The following is a 23,779-nucleotide window of genomic DNA, read 5'->3' as shown; positions in this document are numbered from 1 at the left end:
ACCATGTCGGCGGGATCAGACTGATATACTACAGGAAAGTTTTCCTCTGTGAAAAGCACAATTGGGCACAGAAAGAAGCTACTACCAGGTGGCAACCGGGCCATAGAACAAGCTATTGATGCTGGCTGTTCGTTCCTGGCAGACTGCTTCTCATTCTGTTTTGCATATGTAAATATGACCCTGGGGATAGTCTCCCCTAAGGGTGATGGGGGAAACCAGACGTGGACTCCTTGCCCAATGTGCTTAGAAGGGATATAGGCTGCACCTCACTGACGAGGCCCAAAGGAGGCCGAAACGATCGTCTGGGGTTGTCATGTTCCTTGTTCAGAGGAGAATTGCCTGGTATTTCGGGGCTGGACTGACCATGTCGGCGGGATCAGACTGATATACTACAGGAAAGTTTCCTCTGTGAAAAGCACAATTGGGCAGAAAGAAGCTACTACCAGGTGGCAACCGGGCCATAGAACAAGCTATTGATGCTGCTGTTCGTTCCTGGCAGACTGCTTCTCATTCTGTTTTGCATATGTAAATATGACCCTGGGGATAGTCTCCCTAAGGGGTGATGGGGGAAACCAGACGTGGACTCCATGCCCAATGTGCTTAGAGGGATATGGCTGCACCTCACTGACGATGGCCAAAGGAGGCCGAACCGATCGTCTGGGGTTGTCATGTTCCTTGTTCAGAGGAGAATTGCCTGGTATTTCGGGGCTGGACACTGACCATGTCGGCGGGATCAGACTGATATACTACAGGAAAGTTTCCTCTGTGAAAAGCACAATTGGGACAGAAAGAAGCTACTACCAGGTGGCAACCGGGGCCCATAGAACAAGCTATTGATGCTGCTGTTCGTTCCTGGCAGACTGCTTCTCATTCTGTTTTGCATATGTAAATATGACCCTGGGGATAGTCTCCCTAAGGGTGATGGGGGAAACCAGACGTGGACTCCTTGCCCAATGTGCTTAGAGGGATATGGCTGCACCTCACTGACGAGGCCCAAAGGAGGCCGAAACGATCGTCTGGGGTTGTCATGTTCCTTGTTCAGAGGAGAATTGCCTGGTATTTCGGGGCTGGGACTGACCATGTCGGCGGGATCAGACTGATATACTACAGGAAAGTTTTCCTCTGTGAAAAGCACAATTGGGCAGAAAGAAGCTACTACCAGGTGGCAACCGGGCCATAGAACAAGCTATTGATGCTGCTGTTCGTTCCTGGCAGACTGCTTCTCATTCTGTTTTGCATATGTAAATATGACCCTGGGGACTAGTCTCCCTAAGGGTGATGGGAAACCAGACGTGGACTCCTTGCCCAATCGTGCTTAGAGGGATATGGCTGCACCTCACTGACGAGCCCAAAGGAGCCGAAAACGATCGTCTGGGGTTGTCATGTTCCTTGTTTCAGAGGAGAATTGCCTGGTATTTCGGGGCTGGAGCTGACCCATGCTCGGCGGGATCAGACTGATATACTACAGGAAAGTTTTCCTCTGTGAAAAGCACAATTGGAGAAAGAAGCTACTACCAGTGGCAACCCGGGCCATAGAACAAGCTATGATGTGCTGTTCGTTCCTGGCAGACTGCTTCTCATTCTGTTTTGCATATGTAAATATGACCCTGGGGATAGTCTCCCTAAGGGTGATGGGGGAAACCAGACGTGGACTCCTTGCCCAATGTGCTTAGAGGGATATGGCTGCACCTCACTGACGAGGCCCAAAGGAGGCCGAAACGATCGTCTGGGGTTGTCCTGGGGTTGTCATGTTCCTTGTTCAGAGGAGAATTGCCTGGTATTTCGGGGCTGGAGCTGACCATGTCGGCGGGATCAGACTGATATACTACAGGAAAGTTTTCCTCTGTGAAAAGCACAATTGGGGCAGAAAGAAGCTACTACCAGGTGGCAACTGGGCCATAGAACAAGCTATTGATGCTGCTGTTCGTTCTGGCAGACTGCTTCTCATATCTGTTTTGCATATGTAAATATGACCCTGGGGATAGTCTCCTTAAAGGTAAGGTAAAGTTTCTATTTATTGAATTCATATATTTAAAGTAAATATTAATAATAAGGTAGTCGCTAACTTTTTTTTTGCTTTACATTATTTATTTTACCTGTAATCCAATCTTTTTATTTGCAACCATTCTATTCAATCCTCCTCCCCCATGCCACTTCCGTGTTTATCTCTGTTATTACAGGAAGCGTTCTCACCCCCTTTGTCGTCGTCAGGTCAATGCGGTGTTAACAGAGGGCACTATCTTATGCGCATGCGCCACTTCCCCCCCACTGGCCAGATACATTGTTGCGATTATAACCGTTTAGTTCATTGATCTTGTTAGTTACTTTCATCGCAGGCAGCAACATCAATACATTTTTCGGCGCGCTCCGGTTTTGAAATTGATTTCTTTGAGAATGGTTAGAAAGAATCAAAACAAAGTGATCGCTACACCGCTAGCACTGCGCATGCGCTACTCGCGAACGAACACAGTTTAAGTGGCTTGAGTCGAGTCCAGTGCATGCGCTCAATCGGCGAGTGAACGTCGGGATTGATGGGGCTAAACCCCTTGAAGGGAAAATGCCGATTAGATAGTAATATAGCAAGCGGATGTCAATCAAATAAAGGCAAAATGTCGGGCGGACGAAAGATTGTACACAGTACAAAAGTTTAAAAGGTAGAGAAAAGGTAGATTTCTGTGGGATATTTGTGAATTGATGAATGAAACTTATGTTTATTTTTTATAATCGTACAAATAGCGTTAAGTACTGTTATCAACTTTACCTTACCCTTTAAGGGGTGATGGGGGAAACCAGACATGGACTCCTTGCCAATGTTGCTTAGCGGGATATGGCTGCACCTCACTGACGAGGCCCAAATGGAGGCCGAAACAATCGTCATGGGTTGTCATGTTCCTTTTCAGAGGAGAATTGCCTGGTATTTCGGGGGCTGGACAAACCATGTCATCGGGGATCAGACTGATATACTACAGGAATGTTTTCCTATATGAAAAGCACAATTGGGCAGAAAGAACCTACTAACAAGTAGCAACCGGGCATAGAACAAGCTATTGATGCTGATATTCATTCCTGGCAGACTGCTTCTCATTCTGTTTTGAATATGTAATATGACCATGGGGATAGTCTCCCTAAGGGTGATGGGGGAAACCAGACATGGACTTCTTGCCCAATGCACTTAAAGTGATATGGCTGCACCTCACTGATGAGGCCCAGAGGATTCCGAACCGATCGTCTGGGGTTGTCATGTTCCTTGTTCAGAGAGAATTGCCTGGTATTTTGGGGCTAGACTGACCATGGCGGTGGGATCAGACTGATATACTACAGGAAAGTTTTCCTCTGTGAAAAGCACAATTGGGCAGAAAGAAGCTACTACCAGGTGGCAACTGGGCCATAGAGCAAGCTATTGATGATGCTGTTCGTTCCTGGCAGACTGCTTATCATTCTGTTTTGCATATGTAAATATGACCCTGTGGATAGTCTCCTTAAGGGTGATGGGGGAAACCAGACGTGGACTCCTTTGCCCAATGTGCTAAGTTAGAGGGATATGCCTGCACCTCACTGACGAGGTCCAAAAGATGCCGAAACGATCGTCTGGGGTTGTCACGTTCCTTGTTCAGAGGAGAATTGCCTGGTATTTCGGGGCTGGACTGACCATATCGGCGGGATCAGACTGATATACTACAGGAAAGTTTTCCTCTGTGAAAAGCACAATTGGGCAGAAAGAAGCTACTACCAGGTGGCAACTGGGCCATAGAACAAGCTATTGATGCTGCTGTTGATTCCTGGGAGACTGCTTCTCATTCTGTTTTGAATATGTAAATATGACCCTGGGGATAGTATCCCTAAGGGTGATGGGGGAAACCAGACGTGGACTCCTTGCCCAATGTGCTTAGAGGGATATAGCTGCACCTCACTGACGAGGCCCAAAGGAGGCTGAAACAATCGTCTGGGGTTGTCATGTTTCCTTGTTCAGAGGAGAATTGCCTCGTATTTCGGGCTGGACTGACCATGTCGGCGGGATCAGACTGATATACTACAGGAAAGTTTCCTCTGTGAATAGCACAATTGGGCAGAAAGAAGCTACTACCAGGTGGCAACCGGGCCATAGAACAAGCTATTGATGCTGCTGTTCGTTCCTGGCAGACTGCTTCTCATTCTGTTTTGCATATGTAAATATGACCCTTGGGATAGTCTCCCTAAGGGTGATGGGGGAAACCAGACAAGGACTCCTTGCCCAATGTGCTTAAAGGGATAAGGCTGCACCTCACTGGCGAGGCCCAAAGGAGGCCGAAACGAACATCTGGGGTTGTCATGTTTCTTGTTCAGCTAGGAGAATTGCCTGGTATTTCAGGGCTGGACTGACCATATCGGCGGGATCAGGACTGTTATACTACAGGAAAGTTTCCTCTGTGAAAAGCACCAAATGGGCAGAAAGAAGCTACTACCTGGTAGCAACCGGGCCATAGAACAAGCTATTGATGCTGCTGTTCGTTCCTGGCAGACTGCTTCTCATTCTGTTTTGCATATGTAAATATGACCCTGGGGATAGTCTCCCTAAGGGTGATGGGGGAAACCAGACATGGACTCCTTGCCCAATGTGGCTTAAAGGGATAAGGCTGCACCTCACTGACGAGGTCCAAAGGAGGCTGAAACAATCATATTGGGGTTGTCATGTTCTTGTTCAGAGGAGAAATGCCTGGTATTTCGGGGCTGGACTGACCATGTCGGCGGGATCAGACTGATATACTACAGGAAAGTTTCCTCTTGGTGAAAAGCACAATAGGGCAGAAAGAAGCTATCTACCAGGTGGCAACCGGACCATAGAACATCTATTGATGCTGCTGTTTGTTCCTGGCATACTGATTCTCATTCTGTTTTGCATATGTAAAATATGAACCTGGGGATAGTCTCCCTAAGGGTGATGGGGGAAACCAGCTGTGGACTACTTGCCCAATGTGCTTAGAGGGATATGGCTGCACCTCACTGACGAGGCCCAAAGGAGGCTGAAACGATCGTCTGGAGTTGTCATGTTCCTTGTTCAGAGGAGAATTGCCTGGTATTTCGGGGCTGGACTGACCATGTCGGCGGGATCAGAATGATATACTACAGGAAAATTTTCCTCTGTGAAAAGCACAATTGGGCAGAAAGAAGCTACTAACAGGTGGCAACTGGGCCATAGAACAAGCTATTTATGCTGCTGTTCGTTCCTAGCAGACTGCTTCTCATTCTGTTTTGCATATGTAAATATGACCCTGGGGATAGTCTCCCTAAGGGTGATGGGGGAAACCAGACGTGGACTCCTTGCCCAATGTGCTTAGAGGGATATGGCTGCACCTCACTGACGAGGCCGAAACGATTGTCTGGGGTTGTCATGTTCCTTGTTCAGAGGAGAATTGCCTGGTATTTTGGGGCTGGACTGACCCTGTCGGCGGGATCAGACTGATATACTACAGGAAAGTTTTCCTCTGTGAAAAGCACAATTGGACAGAAAGAAGCTACTACCAATTTATTTAATGGTAGTGTAAGGTTAGGTGTTAGTGTAACTCAGGTTAGGTTTTATTTTACAGGTAAATTTGTATTTATTTTAGCTAGGCAGTTAGTAAATAGTTAATAACTATTTAGTAACTATTCTACCTAGAAAAAATAAATACAAACTTGCCTGTAAACTAAATATAAACCCTAAGCTAGCTACAATGTAACTATTAGTTATTTTGTAGCTAGCTTAGGTTTTATTTTATAGGTATTTAGTTTTAAATAGGAATTATTTAGTTATTAATAATAAGTTTTATTTAGATTTATTTTAATTATATTAAAGTTAGGGGTGTTAGGGTTAGGGTTAGACTTTGGTTTAGGGGTTAATAAATTTAGTATAGTGGCGGCGACGTTGGGAGTGGCAGATTAGGGGTTAATAAATGTAGGTAGGTGGCGATGATGTGTGGGGCCGCAGATTAGAGGTAAATAATATTTAACTAGTGTTTGCGATGCGGAAGTGCGGCAGTTTAGGGGTTAATATGTTTATTATAGTGGCGCGATGTCCGGAGCGGCAGATTAGGGATTAATAAGTATAATGTAGGTGCCGGCGATGTTGGGGGTGGCAGATTAGGAGTTAATAAGTGTAAGGTTAGGGGTGTTTAGACTCGGGGTTCATGTTAGGGTGTTAGGTGTAAACATAAATTTAGTTTCCCCATGGGAATCAATGGGGCTGGGTGTTAGGCTTTTTTTCAGCCGGCTCTCCCCATTGATGTCTATGGGGAAATCTTGCACGAGCACGTAAAACCAGCTCACCGCTGACTTAAGCAGCGCTGGTATTGGGGTGAGGTATGAAGCACAATTTTGCTCTACGCTCACTTCTTGCCTGTTAACGCCGGGTTTATGAAAACCTGTAATACCAGCGCTGTAGGTAAGTGAGCGGTGACAATAACATGCAAGTTAGCACCACACCCCTCTAACCGCAAAACTCGTAATCTAGCCGAATGTAAATTACAGTTACACTCATATAAACACTGTCAAATAAAAATTAGTTACATAAATATTTTTTAACATTTCATAAGCGTTAAAAGGTATATGGTATATGACAAGGTGTTTGACTGCAAAGGGCTATATAATATTGTATATATACATACATATACATGTCTGTATATATATATATATATATATATATATGTCTGTGGGTGCAAAAGTATCTATGTATTTATGTGTTTTTACTGAATAATTACTGTACTTATTAAACATTCCAATATTCTTAACTTACATAATGATGTAATTGTTATTGGAAATACATATTTCTATATATACTGTATATCTATATATACCTATACCTGTATATCTATTCCTATAGGTATAGATATCTATTTTACTTTAACATTATCAGATATATATTGAAATATATATTTAATAAAAATTAAAATAAAATTCTATGTGAAGAACATAGGATTGTAAAATATGTGTAACGAGAATCAAGTTTTTTTGATTTAGGACTAATGCGGCAATATTTTAAATATTAAATATAAAACATAATAAAAAAAACTAAAAATTACTATATATCCTGTAAAAAATTCTAAATAATCCATAGAATATATATATTTATATATATATATATATATATATATATATATATATAGACAGTATGTATAATAATTTGTAATAATTTGTATTAATATTTTTCAATTATTCTTGTGCACTAACCCAACATCGCATTATACCTAAGCGCATATTTTATATTCTATGCTCTATATATATCTGATAATGTTACAGTAAAATAGATATCTATACCTATATAGCTATAGGAATAGATATATGGGGGCATATTTAAGCCGCCGCACATCGATAAATGCAGACAATGCAATACCGCCCCCTGCAGATTTGCGGCTAATCGGCCGCTAGCAGGGGGTGTCAATCAACCCGATTGTATTTGATCAGGTTGATTTCCGGAGATGTTTGTCTGCCTCCTCAAAGCAGGCGGACAGGTTATGGAGCAGCGGTCTTTAGACCGCTGTTTCATAACTTGTGTTTCTGGCGAACCTGAAGGCTCGCTAGAAACACGGGGCATCAAGCTCCGTTCGGAGCTTGATAATTCAGCCCCATGGTATAGATATATTTACATATATATAGAAATATGTATTTGCGTGCATCCGGTTAGCAAGCGAGCAATAGGTGCGCTCTCTATTTATTTTTATGGGGAGAATACATAAGCAAGGTTGCAATATTTTGTTAGCACACGTCGGGTATCTCTCATGTTTAATCTTTTCACTTTCAAATTGTAATAAGCGCACTACCTGAAGAGCACAAAAAGCTTACTTCTAGCAAAGTTTACCCTCAAGTGAAAGCACTAACTAGAGTGCTACATGTAATCTGGCCCATTATCTTTTATTTTGCAAAAACACTTAGCATCCTGACCATTCATTGTTCTTCCATATCTCTAATTAGAACAGCACATTGAGTGGAAGAGAAGTTTACTCTCAGATCACGGCCCACATGAACGGAGCACCTAAGGTAACTTGGGGAGTCTCCAGATCGCGGATGGGGCCTTAAAATGCATGGGGCCGGAATATGGGGCATCAGGGCCCTTACCGGGTTCCGAATCAGGTGGAATGTTGGTAGTGGGAGGGGCGGATGAACCATGGAGTACTGCTGATGGGGTTTGAAGTAGTATGTTAGGCCCAAGAGAGGGCCGTAGGCTCCAGGATGATGTGTGTGGATGCATGGGGCCCCCAGGATCAACGGCCATTACTTGGGGGATGAATACAAGGGATGAGTCTGTGCGGATGGGGGCTGGGCATGCGGGGATGACGCATGCGGGTATGCACGGTGCCCAGTATGGCACAAGGGGGCACGTTACAAATGGTGAACAGAGGTTTAGGCCTAACACAGGTCAGGGTGCTGGTATGCATGCTCAGGCTGGTGAAGTCACAGAGGATAACATTAGGAGGGCAGTGGAGGCTGCGATGCGGGAAGCGGGAAGTGGGTAGGCCTCAAGTACCTCCTGGATTCAGTGGGCACGCCCGGGAGGGGCTAGGACAGGAGGAGATTATTAGGAGGGCTGTTTCAGTGGACTTGGGGATGAAGGTTGGGGGATGTCAGGGGGAGATGATTGCGAGTTCCTCTTTTGAGGCCTCATTCATGGACCAGAGTACTCCCCAAGTTGCTTTGTCTCCACGGGTGCGTGAAAAAGAGCCAATAGCTATGGCAACCGGAGCATCAAGTGCACTGGTAGTTGCAGGGCCCAGCACAGAACGGAGCAGCACCTCAGACATCAAAGGAATGGGATCAGCAGGCAAACTGTGAGTACTATGCACCTGACATTACACACGCTGACACAGGGTCATCCAGTAGAGGGTCAGGCTCAGAAAGTGGGGAGGACTTGGGGTTAGTGGGTAAGGGCTAGTGGAGAATGTTTAGGTGGTGTTTGGTGGAAGGGCCAGTGGGGGCGTCAGGGCCTGGGGGCATCACGCTCTCTGCAGGGCAGGTTCCAAGGAAGGTAGCAGCTCAGGGGGATACCTATTCCTGTGTGGTGCATTCTCTGTATGGCCATCTCAAGATGAAGGTCATTAAGAAAATTCAAGAGGGGCGATACGTGAATGTTTTCAAACTCTCTCTGGATGCTTTTAGAGCTAGGGAAAGGGCAACGGATGGAACAGGCCCTAAAAAGGTGCGCAGGCACGAGACCTATGAGGAATGGTTAAAATGCTTCAGGGTCTTGGTTGCATGTTACGTAGATAGGTGGCCCCTGCAGGGGCATAACTTATTCAAGTATCAGGATACCATAGAGTATATCCATACTAGATTTAAGGAAGGGGCATGGCGTGAGTACTACATGGCCTTTCGTAGAAAGATGGTGGGAAATCCTTTGTTGCATTTTGGTACACAGGACATGCACCTATGGTCGAAATTGGGGTTAGAGGGGAGTTCCTCCTCTCCAGGGCCGGCACGACAGGGGGCAGCACATCAGGGACCTCGACTAAATAGGCAGGGTAGGGAGTGCTGAAAATTCCAAAAAAAAAATGTGATAGGGGGAGCAATTGTTACTTTCATCACATATGCAAGTTCTGCAGTGGCCCGCACCCAGGAGTCGAGTGTGACAATAGAAAGGAGCAGGGACAGATCAAACCAGCCCCCAAGCCGGAAGTTGGAGTCAAGGGCCCCAACCCTGCTTAAGCTGGCGGCCATGGGAACATGACTGGCAAACTCCCCAGACCAGAATGCAGCATGGTTGCTCCGGTCAGGGTTGGAAGGGGGGTTTCCAATTCCAGTGCTAGGCAGGGTTGTGGGGTCTGCGGTACACAGAAATTTAAAGACGGCTTATGAATTCCCGCAGCTGGTCAGGGAGAAATTGGCAAAGGAGGTGGCAATGGGCAGGATGTCTGGCCCATTTGCAGCACCTCCTCTTGCTGACCTTGTGGTCTCCCCACTGGGGGTTGTGCCCAAGAAGGAGGCAGGGAAGTTCAGATTGATTCATCACCTGACATTCCCAAAAGGGGAGTCAGTTAATGATGCTATTGACCCGGAGCTGAGCTCGGTGCATTATCAGTCTTTCAATGATGCATTGGAGATAGTCAGGGATTGTGGGCCGGGGGCTGATGGGGATGAAGTTCGAGGGAGCTTACTATGTGGACAGATGTTTACCAATGGGGTGTTCATTGTCCTGTTCCCAATTCGAGTGCTTTAGTTCATTCCTCCACTGGGTGGTGCAGAAGGCATCTGGGGGTGGGTCGGTGGCCCACTACCTGGATGATTTTCTCTTAGTAGGGAGAGTAGGTGGCACTGAGTGCGACCGGCTCATGGAGGTAATGAAAGATATGATGGCGAGGTTCGGGGTCCCGCTTGCAGAGGATAAAACGCAAGGCCCCTACACGTGTCTCACATTTATGGGGATAGAGATTGACACTGTGCGGGTGGTTTGCAGACTACCAGAAGAAAAGGTGTCTTGCTTGTTGCAATATGTGCAGAAGGTGCGTGGGCAAGACAGGGTCCCTATCAAGGAGGTCCAGTCACTGCTCTGCCTTCTTAATTTTGTGGGGCGGGCCATCCCAATGGGCAGAGTTTTTAACCGCCATCTGGAGGGCCAGCTGAAAGGTCCATTGGGGCAGGCGAAGTGGGCTATAGTCACGTCTGAGATGAAGGAAGACCTGGATGTGTAGGCAGGGTGCCTGGTGCATTTCAATGGGGTTTGTCTCTGGACGCACCCTCCAGTTTCAAATCAAATTCTGCACCTATTTACGGATGCAGCAGGCAGTTCCGGGTACGGGGCATACATGGATGGGGAGTGGAGCCCGGCTCCATGGCCCCTGGAGTGGATAGTGGCGGGTTGTACTAGAAACCTTACGTTGTTGGAGCTCTTTCCGATTGTTGTAGCCATGGAGATTTGGGGGTAGGCGGCTAGCAAATAGGTTGGTGGTGTTCTGGACGGACAATATGAGCATGGTGTACGCCAATTAACAAATTGTCTGCGTCCTCACTGGGGGTGGTGTATTATTTGAGGCATTTGGTGTTGCGCTGCTCTTGCAGCTCAACATTTGTTTCACCACAAACACAATCCCCGGGGGTGCAGAACGTAATCGCTGATGCACTCTCTCAATTAAATTGGGAGCAGTTAGGAAAGCAGCAACCCAGGGTGGCAAAAGATGGTCTAACATGTCCACCTTTTCTTTGGCAGCTGTTGAAGGTTGGGAAGACATCCTCCCCCCTTAACCAGATCATCATTGGCGCTGAAGACCCCTTACTTGAGCCATTGGAAAAAATGGGAGGCATTCTGTCATCAGAAAGGTGTGCAGGTACAGATGGCTTCACAGGTGCAGGTGCTTGAATGGTTAGCAGTTTTGAGGCAGGAAGGGATTAGTAGAGTGGGTGTGGGAGGGAGATTGTCCATGATAGCCTTCTTCAACAAAGCATTGGGGAATGTTGATCACCTCAAGAGTTTTTTTTAAGTCAGGCAGGTGCTGATGGGTTGGGGTAGGGTGGGACCCCCCATCAGAATGATTGGAGGAACCTATCACACCACTTCATCTTAGAAATTTGGCGTTGGAGTTGAACTCGGTATGCATCGTCAGTAGTACGAAAAATTACTTTTCCAGGGCGGCGTTTGCTTTAGCATTTGCGGGGGCACTATGCTTGGGGGGAGTTGGTGGCTTCGTCAAGGCGAAGGGTAACTGGGGTATCCAGTTGGATCACATCCGTTCGATGGATGGGGGGCTGCTTTTGTTAGTGCCTAGGTTGAAGACAGACCAGAAGGGCAAAGGGACCTGGTTGCCCTTAGCAAAGCAGGATTTTGTTGATTGTTGTCCCTGTGCACTTCGTGGAGGACTTCAGTAAAGTGAGGCACGTGTGCTTTCAACAATTCCTTGTTCACAAGGATGGGAGTGCTTTGTCTGTATTCCAGTTCTGTAGGGTCCTCGCCAAGGCGGTGGAAAGGGCGGGGTTGGATCCTAAAAGTATTGCCCCAAAATTAATTTTGGATCTAGTTTCCACCAGCGCCGGGGGCGGCACGAGGCGCCTTCCGCACAGGAAATTAAATGCATAGGGTGATGGAAGTCAGATATAAAACGTACCATTAGGCCCACGCAAGACATATAAAAAAAACCCCAAAAAAACACAAGGGGTGTTTTGGTGGATACAAACCTTCGCGGTTAGGAGGGCTTCTTTAGTTAAAGCTCTAGATGGGACAGAAACGGTGGGGTTTGTGAAATGGGGGCTGGCAAAAAGGGTTATTGTGGTTTACTCCTGTTTTGCCAGGATGTTAGGTGAAAATTCCCCTCCAGTTCATGTGTGGATAGTAGGCCACTCTTTTATCCATTGGGCATCCATCAGGGTGTTGCGGTCTCCGGAAGGTCAGCAACTTGGATTCTCAACGTCCAGGGTCAACTTCCGCTGGTTAGGGCGCAGGGGCCTTACATTGGCAGATTTGCCAGTTCTTCTGCAAGAGGCACACAGGAGGTGGGGGCAGCCTAACATCATAGTGCTGCACCTGGGGTAGAATGACTTGGGTTTGGTGCCCGCTTTGGACCTCATTAAGAGGAGGGCAGCTGACTTAAAGTGGGTGCACACCTGGCTCAGGGATGTGAGGCTGGGGTGGTCCAATGTAGTTGCTCGACTGCAGTGGAGGCATATATTGTCCCAGAAAGCAGCTTACAATGCGAGGAAAAAAGTAAACAGGGAGATGGGTAGGACGGTCACAGCCCTGGGGGGATTCTTAATCAGACACGAGGCAATTACAGCCGACAAAAAGGACCTATTTTGCCCTGATGGTGTCCACCTAACGGATGTTGGTCTGGACTTGTTCTTAAAGGACATCAGAAGTGCGCTGTGTTAAGGATAATTTGAGGGATCACTTGGGCAGGGCCACTATCAGGGTTGTGACAGGGGTGACTCCTGTCAGGGGCCCAATGGGCCAGGGGGGCCCCATGAGCGGGCACAGGGAGAGAAGAGCGACGGTCTAAAATGAGGGAGAGGATAACGCCCACTAGGGGCGGCCTAGGGGTCCATCTCCTTGCAGATGCAGGCCGAAGATCTCTAAACATCACAGCTCTCTCCTTATGCCATTGGGCGTGAACAGCCGGGTTGTCACGCTGCAAACATCAAAAGGGGCCTTGGTCATCTGCTAGTAGGAGTTAGGTTAGGGTTAGATGCCGCCACTGATTTGTTTTATAGACGAACTTGTTTTCAAGTTTAAAGTTAAGATATGTTTGAGTGCCTAAGAATAATAATAGAGAATATTTAGGCACTAGTTAATCGTTCATTTAATAAACGTGACCGTGACCGGTCTTTCTTCCCAACGATGTTGTCTGTCTTATTTTATCTAAGGTTATACTACAGTACGTAGGATGGAATAGGTGGTTTATACCTTATGATAGTGGAGGGCCCTCTAGCGGGCCTGTAACAACATTAAGGGATTACCAACTTGAAGTGTGGAGGATGCTTGATTGTGTTTGTTACAATGTTGCAGGTGTGGAGGCGGGTGTTTGTGCTTACCTTTATAGGGTCCTGCAGCAGTGATACCAGCCTCTTCCTGTTCCAGACTTCAAGGAGAAAGTTTCCCCGCCCACCGTCCCTGGAGAAGAAGAGGGTGGCAGCAAGGATGCGGCAGAGCATGGTGAGTTTTTGGGGTAGGTTTAATTGAGCTAGCCTTAGTAAGCCCGGGTTGTTAATATAGCCATCCACCCCTATCAGGAGGGTTGCACGATTCAATTGAAAGGGGTTGCTTTTACAGGGTTGGTTGGAGATGCCCTAGCGGGCGGGTGGTCAAGGCCCTGGGAGCGGGCACGGGGAGAGAAGAGTTATGGTCTAAAAAGAGGGAGGGGATACGCGCACTAGGTGCCGGCCTAGGGGTCCTCTCCTTTGTGGATGCAGGCCGAAGATCTCTAAACATCACAGCTCTCTCCTTGTGCCATTGGGCGTAAAAAGCCGGGTGTCAAGCTGCAAACATCGAAAGGGGCCTTAGCCGTCTGATAGTAGGGGTTAGGTTAGGGTTAGATGCCCCCACCGATTTGTTTTATGACAAACTTGTTTTCAAATTTAAAGATAAGATATGTTTGAGTGCCTAAGAATAATAATAGAGAATATTTAGAAACTAGTTAATTGTTTATTTAATAAACGTGACCGTGACTGGTCTTTCTCCCAACGATGTTGTCTGGTCTTATTTTATCTAAGGTTATACTAAAGTACGTAGGACGGAATAGGTGGTTTATACCTTATGTTTGTTTCTAATAACATTAGAGTTATCAAACTATTGTACTTTTTTGAGCATCAACTTTGTATCACCTACAAGTAATAATATAATAAAGCAATCAAAGTGCTATATTGTTATGTGAAGTTTGTCTACTTATACTAATATGTATTATGATACAACTGCAAGAAAATAATATAAATGGGATGTCAATGTTTCATTAAATAGGTCATGCAAAATAATTCAAAGGTCCTATCTTATCCTTTAAATATACTTTAGCATACTGCACATGAACAAAAGCTTTATGATCTACTGATGTATGGATAATCTGTAAGTGGAAAGCATCCACTTATGTTTGGACAGGCAACAACAGACAGATTCACCTGAACTTTAAGTACATCTAGCTCCCAGTCCAATTAAACATTTCTGACTTTGAAAAGGTACAAAGAAAATGTAACATGACAGTAATGACTTCCAGCAATCAGCATACTTCTTTTTCCTAAATCATTTAGTCTGACAAAGTCAGAAAATGACTATTTGTTCAAACAGATAACTGAACATAAAAGTTTACATTTTAGAGAAACAGACTAGAAGTGAATAGAAAGAAATTAGTTACTGGTCTTGACAACAAAATTGCAAATGTTTCTGACACCATTTCAATATGCAAAATACTGTGAATTGTATAATATTTTTGTGGAAAACAAATGATATAATTTAGTGTTTATGTCAATTAAAATAATATACAAGTAACAAATACACACACACACACACACATATATATATATATATATATATATATATATATATATATATATATATATATATATATATATATATATATATAGAGAGAGAGAGAGAGAGAGAGAGAGAGAGAGGTAGATAGATATATAGATGGTAGATGATAGATAGACAGATAGATAGATAGATAGATGATAGATAGATAGATAGATAGATAGATAGATAGATAGATTGATAGATGATAGATAAACAGGTTTTTTTTCTACAGGTCTTTCTGTACCTTGAAAACAATATATTTCTTTTCTAAGATATGGTGAGTCCACGGCTTGGGTAATTACTGTTGGGAATATCACTCCTGGCCAGAAGGAGGAGGCAAAGAGCACCACAGTTAAACTGCCAAATATCATTTCCTTACCCACAACCCCCAGTCATTCTCTTTGCCTTCGGTGCATGGAGGAGGTGAAGTTTAGGTGACTGAAGAAAATTTTTGATTTAATCTACAAGCAAGTTTTGGGGTGTAGCCATATTCCACGTCATTCCTTGCAGTTGGTAGTGGTGTCTTTAAAGAAGTTAGGAACTTGTAAAGAGGTACTTACTGAGTTTTCCTAACAATTGCTGCCCTAGTTTAGAAAGCTAGAGTTGGCTTCTCTGTTCTTTCTTTTTCAAAGGTCTCTGTGAAGCACTGTGTCCTCTCATACCTTGTAACTGTCCACATGCCGGACAGCGGAGTAGGTAAGTGCTTTTTCTTCCAGTTGGGGAGACCATGCACTTAACAAATTAAAAGGCACTGCTTTTTTATTGGGACATAGATAATCCTGTTGTATGGGTTACACTGGGGCATGAAGGGAGACTAACATTTAAAATATTTTAAAAAGAAAGGGTAAAATGTTTTTATTAGGCTTTATTTTCTGACACATATTTACTTGATAAAACAATTCAAGTTTAAACTGAAAGTAAGGCTGAATGTTCTATTTCAGCAGCTTATTCATTTCCCCTTTGCTCTAAAATAAAACGATGCAACATTTTAAACTGTCTGGTTTAAAAAAAAACAGTTATTTCAGGTACTCAGTGTACCAGGAAGTTATTTCTAGTGCCTCTATGTGTTGCAGCAGTAATTTGAGCTTGACAGTTGCGGTCACATGACTGGTTTTAGTTCATAAATTTTCTGAGGAAAAAGTAGTTTTTCTCCATTTCTGGGTGATCCGGTCTTAAGTGGTAGCGGTAAGGCACCTCAGTAATTGAGGTGTGGGGTTGCCTGAGGGGTATTTTAGAAGTTTATTTGATGTCTAAACTTGATGAGCGGAGGTGAAATAACAGGGTGTACACAGGATGCGGCTTCAGTTGAGAAAGGTACCTGGAGAGTTTCCAGAATGTAAAGGGGTATACCACTTCTTATGACAAGATTAGAGGTTAGATGAAGCGTCAGCAAATGATATGAGGCAGGTATCACAATCTAAGATTAGGCTGGCGGAGTCGGTATCAGGAAACTGAAATTACCAAGCACAGAATGCTTTGTGGGAGGTACTTTTATACAGGTTAAATAAGATTAACACACCTCCTAATTAAAGGGGTATAAGAGGTTGTGAGGAAAGTACTATATGACAGATTGTTATGAACTGACCCTCTTGTACTAAAGGAAGAATGGAGTGTATAGTGTCCATCCTTAAGGATAGAACTTTGAGAAACTTGTTTAGACACTTCAAGTCTAGAATGGGACGGGAAGTTCCCTCTTTTTTAGGGAACCACAAATAGGTTAGAGTAGAACCTGAGACCCTGTTACTGCACTGGAACTGGAACTGTCACTCCCAGGTCTGCAGATAATCTTGAGAGAAGGAATCTGCCTCTGGGAGGAAAAGTCTTGAATTCCAATTTGTAACCCTGGGATACTATGTCCACAGTCCAGGGATCTGGGACATCTCATATCCAGGCTTGAGAGAACTGAGAAAGTCTGCCACCCACCTAATCCGATCCCGGATCGGGGGCAAACCCTTCATGCTGATTTGGAATCAGCTGCGGGTTTCTTTGATTGTTTTCCCTTGTCCCAAGACTGATTGGGTTTCCAAAAATACTTGGAGTGTTCCTGCTTGGAAGAAGAAGGGGAAGGCTTTCCTCTGAAGTTACGAAAGGAACGAAAATTACAAAAATTACTCTGACGTCCTTTAGGCCTATTCTTCTTATCTTGAGGTAGAAAACACCCTTTTCCACCCGTAATTACAGAGATAATTTCTGCTAAACTGGGTCTAAACAAGGTTTTGCCCTTGTAAGGAATCGCCAGAAGCTTGACTTTAGAGGAAATGTCCGCAGACCAAGATTTCAACCATAACGCCCTGCGGGCTAGGACAGCGAAACTAAAAGTTTTAGCTCCTAGTCTATTAACCTGTAAAAGGACATCTGCAATAAAGGAATTGGCCAACTTAAGAGCTTTAATCCTATTCTGAATTTCATCCAATGACTCTACTTGAATCAGATAAGGCGTTGAACCAATAAGGTGCCACACTAGTCACATTGGCAATATACACCGCAGGCTGCCATTGGAGACCTTGATGAACATAAATCTTATTCAAATAAGCCTTCAGCTTCTTGTCCATCAGATCCTTAAAAGATTAACCAAGCTAGGGGGCGCTCTCTACTACATAAATGAATATATGACCATCTAAAAGTATAAAAAACACAAAATAAATTAAAACAAATAAAATAAATAACATATAATCAATCACAAATGCATCAGATCAATCACAAATGCCTCAGATCAATCACAAATGCATCAGATCACTCCCAAATGCATAAAAAGTAATATAAAATATTGCAACTACAGTACAAGTCCAATATATGAGAGGACAGGTCAGAGATATTCTTATCTCACAAAATGGTTAGTCCATAATTTCCAGATACAGGGCTGCTCTCCTTCTTGCAGATCACTCTCGATCAGGCTCTAGACATGGATACAAAAGACTAAGGGGCGCCTTATGTGCAGATCAGAGATGTAACAAATCCCACACTGAATAGAAAACCAAATGGATACTCACATTTAGCTGAAGCACCCTTGTGTGCTTGTGGTAGCAGGCTAATACCTCAGGGTGTATCAGCTAACCCAGGCAGCCCTTGAAGCTTTAGTTTTTTTGTGAGTTTTAATAAACCTTGTGTTTTACATAAGCCAAGTGTTAGCACCTTACTTTTATCCCTATCTCTCTTTGGCACAAACTGCATTCAGTACTCTATCTGGGTACTGCATCTGGTATTCCTGAGTGTTACCTGCTGCCTGGGTTAGCTGATACACCCTGAGTTATTAGCTGGCTACCACAAGCACACAAGGGTGCTTCAGCTAAATGTGAGTATCCATTTGGCTTTCTATTCAGTGTGGGATTTGTTACATCTCTGATCTACACATGAGGCGCCCCTTTGTCTTTTGTATCCGGATCCTTAAAAGAGCAGCTTTCCTCAATGGGAATAGTGGTTCGCTTAGCCAGAGTGGAAATGGCCCCTTCAACTTTGGGTACAGTATACCAAGGATCTTTAATGGGGTCCTCGACAGGAAACATTTTCTTAAAAATGGGAGATGGGGAAAAAAGACACCCCTGGTTTTTCCCATTCCTGTGAGATAATCTCCCTAGCATGGTCTGGCACAGGAAAAACCTCCAAAGTGGAAAGTTCATCAAAGAAACTATTGTTTACTAGATTTCTTAGGAGTGACAATGACAGGGGTATCAGAGTCATCTAAAGTAGCTAAAACCTCCTTTAACAATATACAAAGGTGTTCAAGCTTAAATCTGAATGATACCACATCAGTCTCAGAAGAAGGAATTATACTATCCTAATCTGAGATTTCACCCTCAGAAGTCCCTATGTATCTTCCTCATCAGACTTATTAGAAAGGGTAACTTGGGAAGCAGAAGTGAGGACAGGCACCTTACTTTCTGAATTTCTAGATTTCCTCTTGCGTTTTCCCTGTAATCTGGGAATGACAGCTAATGTTGCAGATACTGCTGAAGATATCTGGGCAGCAATTTCTGCTTTTAAATAAACCCCACTAGGAGTTATATAGGAACCACAGGGCACTGCATGTGATGCCATTGAGGCTTGGGACATAGCAGGAGAAAGCTGATGTATGATTTTAACAGCATCATTCTGAGAGACATTAGACTCAACACTTTTACCTTTATTTTGCAAGGTTTTCTTGGCACATGAAGAACAAAATTGCATAGGAGCTGCAATTTGTGCATCTAAACATAATAATCATGAATTCATGAGAGCAGGATGTGAAACAGTAAAAAAACGTGTACAGATAAGTTTCAAAGATTTTAATATTTAATTAAAATAATATAAGGAAAAAATACACTTTAAATGTTATCCCAAATTAGGATCGATCCCCAGCTAAAATTATGTGAGAAAAGTTAAGAAAAAACATGTAATAGACATCAAATAAACTTCTAAAATACCCCTCAGGCAACCCCACACCTCAATTACTGAGGTGCCTTACCGCTACCACTTAAGACCGGATCACCCAGAAATGGAGAAAAACTACTTTTTCCTCAGAAAATTTATGAACTAAAACCAGTCATGTGACCGCAACTGTCAAGCTCAAATTACTGCTGCAACACATAGAGGCACTAGAAATAACTTCCTGGTACACTGAGTACCTGAAATAACTGTTTTTTTTAAACCAGACAGTTTAAAATGTTGCATCGTTTTATTTTAGAGCAAAGGGGAAATGAATAAGCTGCTGAAATAGAACATTCAGCCTTACTTTCAGTTTAAACTTGAATTGTTTTATCAAGTAAATATGTGTCAGAAAATAAAGCCTAATAAAAACATTTTACCCTTTCTTTTTAAAATATTTTAAATGTTAGTCTCCCTTCATGCCCCAGTGTAACCCATACAACAGGATTATCTATGTCCCAATAAAAAAGCAGTGCCTTTTAATTTGTTAAGTGCATGGTCTCCCCAACTGGAAGAAAAAGCACTTACCTACTCCGCTGTCCGGCATGTGGACAGTTACAAGGTATGAGAGGACACAGTGCTTCACAGAGACCTTTGAAAAAGAAAGAACAGAGAAGCCAACTCTAGCTTTCTAAACTAGGGCAGCAATTGTTAGGAAAACTCAGTAAGTACCTCTTTACAAGTTCCTAACTTCTTTAAAGACACCACTACCAACTGCAAGGAATGACGTGGAATATGGCTACACCCCAAAACTTGCTTGTAGATTAAATCAAAAATTTTCTTCAGTCACCTAAACTTCACCTCCTCCATGCACCAAAGGCAAAGAGAATGACTGGGGGTTGTGGGTAAGGAAATGATATTTGGCAGTTTAACTGTGGTGCTCTTTGCCTCCTCCTTCTGGCCAGGAGTGATATTCCCAACAGTAATTACCCAAGCCGTGGACTCACCATATCTTAGAAAAGAAATATATTGTTTTCAAGGTACAGAAAGACCTGTAGAAAAAAAACTTGTTTATCTATCATCTATCAATCTATCTATCTATCTATCTATCTATCTATCTATCATCTATCTATCTATCTATCTGTCTATCTATCATCTACCATCTATATATCTATCTACCTCTCTCTCTCTCTCTCTATATATATATATATATATATATATATATATATATATATATATATATATATGTGTGTGTGTGTGTGTGTGTATTTGTTACTTGTATATTATTTTAATTGACATAAACACTAAATTATATCATTTGTTTTCCACAAAAATATTATACAATTCACAGTATTTTGCATATTGAAATGGTGTCAGAAACATTTGCAATTTTGTTGTCAAGACCAGTAACTAATTTCTTTCTATTCACTTCTAGTCTGTTTCTCTAAAATGTAAACTTTTATGTTCAGTTATCTGTTTGAACAAATAGTCATTTTCTGACTTTGTCAGACTAAATGATTTAGGAAAAAGAAGTATGCTGATTGCTGGAAGTCATTACTGTCATGTTACATTTTCTTTGTACCTTTTCAAAGTCAGAAATAATAATAAAGATATTTACACCATATCTCATGGTAAATCTTTCTAGTAACAGGCTTGCAAGCCTGAATCATGGTCTCAATGACCGAAAAAACATGCTTAGACAGAATTAAGCATTCAATCTCCAAGCAGTCAGCTTCAGAGAAATGAGATTTGGATGAAGGAAGGGACCCTGAATTAGGAGGTCCTTCCTCAGAAGTAGTCTCCAAAGTGGGCGAGATGACATCTCCACTAGGTCTGCAAAACCAGGCCACGCAGGGGCTATTATAATCAATGATGCCCTCTCCTGTTTGATACGAGCAATGACTTGTGGAAGGAGAGCAAATAAGGTATGCCTATCTGAAAACCCAAGGAACTGCCAGAGTATCTATTAGAATGGCCTGTGGATCTCTTGACCTTGATGCCATCAGATCTAACTCCGGCACCCCCCATTTAAGGACTAAGCTGGAAAACACCTCCGGATGGAGTTCCCAATCCCCGGGATGAAAAGTCTGTCTGCTCAGAAAATCCGCTTCCCAGTTGTCTACTCCTGGAATGTGAATGGCAGATAGACAGCAATTGTGGGTCTCTGACCACTGAAGAATCCGAGTAACCTCCTTCATGGGTAAGGAACTCTGAGTTCTTCCCTACTAATTGATGTAAGCCACAGACGTTATGTTGTCTGACTGGAACCTGATAAACTGGGCTGAGGACAACTGAGGCCAAGCCAATAGAGCATTGAAAATTGCCCTCAACTCCAAGATGTTGATGGGAAGAGCAGACTCCTCCTGAGTCCAAAGGCCCTAAGCTTTTAATGAGTTCCAGACTGCTCCCTAGCCTAGCAGGCTGGTGTCCATGGACACGATCACACAGGAAGGTCTCTGAAAGCATGTGCCCTGAGACAGATGTTCCTGAGAAATCCACCACGGGAGAGAATCCCTTGATGATTGATCTAACTCTATTCTCTGAGATAGATCCTCATGGTCACCATTCCGAGCATGCACAACAGGAGAGCTCTCAAATGGAATCAAGCAAAAGGAATGATGTCCACGGAAGCCACCATCAGACCGATTACCTCCATAAATTGAGCTACTAAAGGATGAGCAGTAGCCTGAAGAGAGAGGCAAGAGGAAATTATTTTGTTTTTCCTGACCTCTGTCAAAAAAATCACCATCAATAGAGAATCTATTATGGTCCCTAAGAACAGTAGCAGGGGAAAGGGAGCTTTTTTTCCAGATTCACATTCCATCCGTAGGAACGAAAAAAAGACAACAATATCTCTGTGTGAGATTTTGCTTGTTGAAAAGATGGCGTCTGAACCAATATGTCGTCCAGGTAGAGTGCCACAGCAATTCCACGAGAACGGATCACTGCCAAAAGAGCCCCCAGAACCTTTGAAAAAATTCTGGGAGCCGTGGTTAGACCAAATGGAAGGGCCACAAACTGGAAACGTTTTTCAAGAAAGGCAAATCTCAGGAATCTGTGATGGTCCCTGTGAATAGGAACATGAAGATATTTAAAAGCAGAAATTGCTGCCCAGATATCTTCAGCAGTATCTGCAACATTAGCTGTCATTCCCAGATTACAGGGAAAACGCAAGAGGAAATCTAGAAATTCAGAAAGTAAGGTGCCTGTCCTCAGTTCTGCTTCCCAAGTTACCCTTTCTAATAAGTCTGATGAGGAAGATACATAGGGACTTCTGAGGGTGAAATCTCAGATTAGGATAGTATAATTCCTTCTTCTGAGACTGATGTGGTATCATTCAGATTTAAGCTTGAACACCTTAGTATATTGTTAAAGGAGGTTTTAGCTACTTTAGATGACTCTGATACCCCTGTCATTGTCACTCCTAAGAAATCTAGTAAACAATAGTTTCTTTGATGAACTTTCCACTTTGGAGGTTTTTCCTGTGCCAGACCATGCTAGGGAGATTATCTCACAGGAATGGGAAAAACCAGGGGTGTCTTTTTTCCCCATCTCCCATTTTTAAGAAAATGTTTCCTGTCGAGGACCCCATTAAAGATCCTTGGTATACTGTACCCAAAGTTGAAGGGGCCATTTCCACTCTGGCTAAGCGAACCACTATTCCCATTGAGGAAAGCTGCTCTTTTAAGGATCCGGATACAAAAGACAAAGGGGCGCCTCATGTGTAGATCAGAGATGTAACAAATCCCACACTGAATAGAAAGCCAAATGGATACTCACATTTAGCTGAAGCACCCTTGTGTGCTTGTGGTAGCCAGCTAATAACTCAGGGTGTATCAGCTAACCCAGGCAGCAGGTAACACTCAGGAATACCAGATGCAGTACCCAGATAGAGTACTGAATGCAGTTTGTGCCAAAGAGAGATAGGGATAAAAGTAAGGTGCTAACACTTGGCTTATGTAAAACACAAGGTTTATTAAAACTCACAAAAAAACTAAAGCTTCAAGGGCTGCCTGGGTTAGCTGATACACCCTGAGGTATTAGCCTGCTACCACAAGCACACAAGGGTGCTTCAGCTAAATGTGAGTATCCATTTGGTTTTCTATTCAGTGTGGGATTTGTTACATCTCTGATCTGCACATAAGGCGCCCCTTAGTCTTTTGTATCCATGTCTAGAGCCTGATCGAGAGTGATCTGCAAGAAGGAGAGCAGCCCTGTATCTGGAAATTATGGACTAACCATTTTGTGAGATAAGAATATCTCTGACCTGTCCTCTCATATATTGGACTTGTACTGTAGTTGCAATATTTTATATTACTTTTTATGCATTTGGGAGTGATCTGATGCATTTGTGATTGATCTGAGGCATTTGTGATTGATCTGATGCATTTGTGATTGATTATATGTTATTTATTTTATTTGTTTTAATTTATTTTGTGTTTTTTATACTTTTAGATGGTCATATATTCATTTATGTAGTAGAGAGCGCCCCCTAGCTTGGTTAATCTT

This window comes from Bombina bombina, chromosome 9, assembly GCF_027579735.1.
Source record: "Bombina bombina isolate aBomBom1 chromosome 9, aBomBom1.pri, whole genome shotgun sequence".
In the NCBI taxonomy this organism is placed as follows: domain Eukaryota; kingdom Metazoa; phylum Chordata; class Amphibia; order Anura; family Bombinatoridae; genus Bombina; species Bombina bombina.
This window is presented reverse-complemented; position numbering follows the sequence as displayed.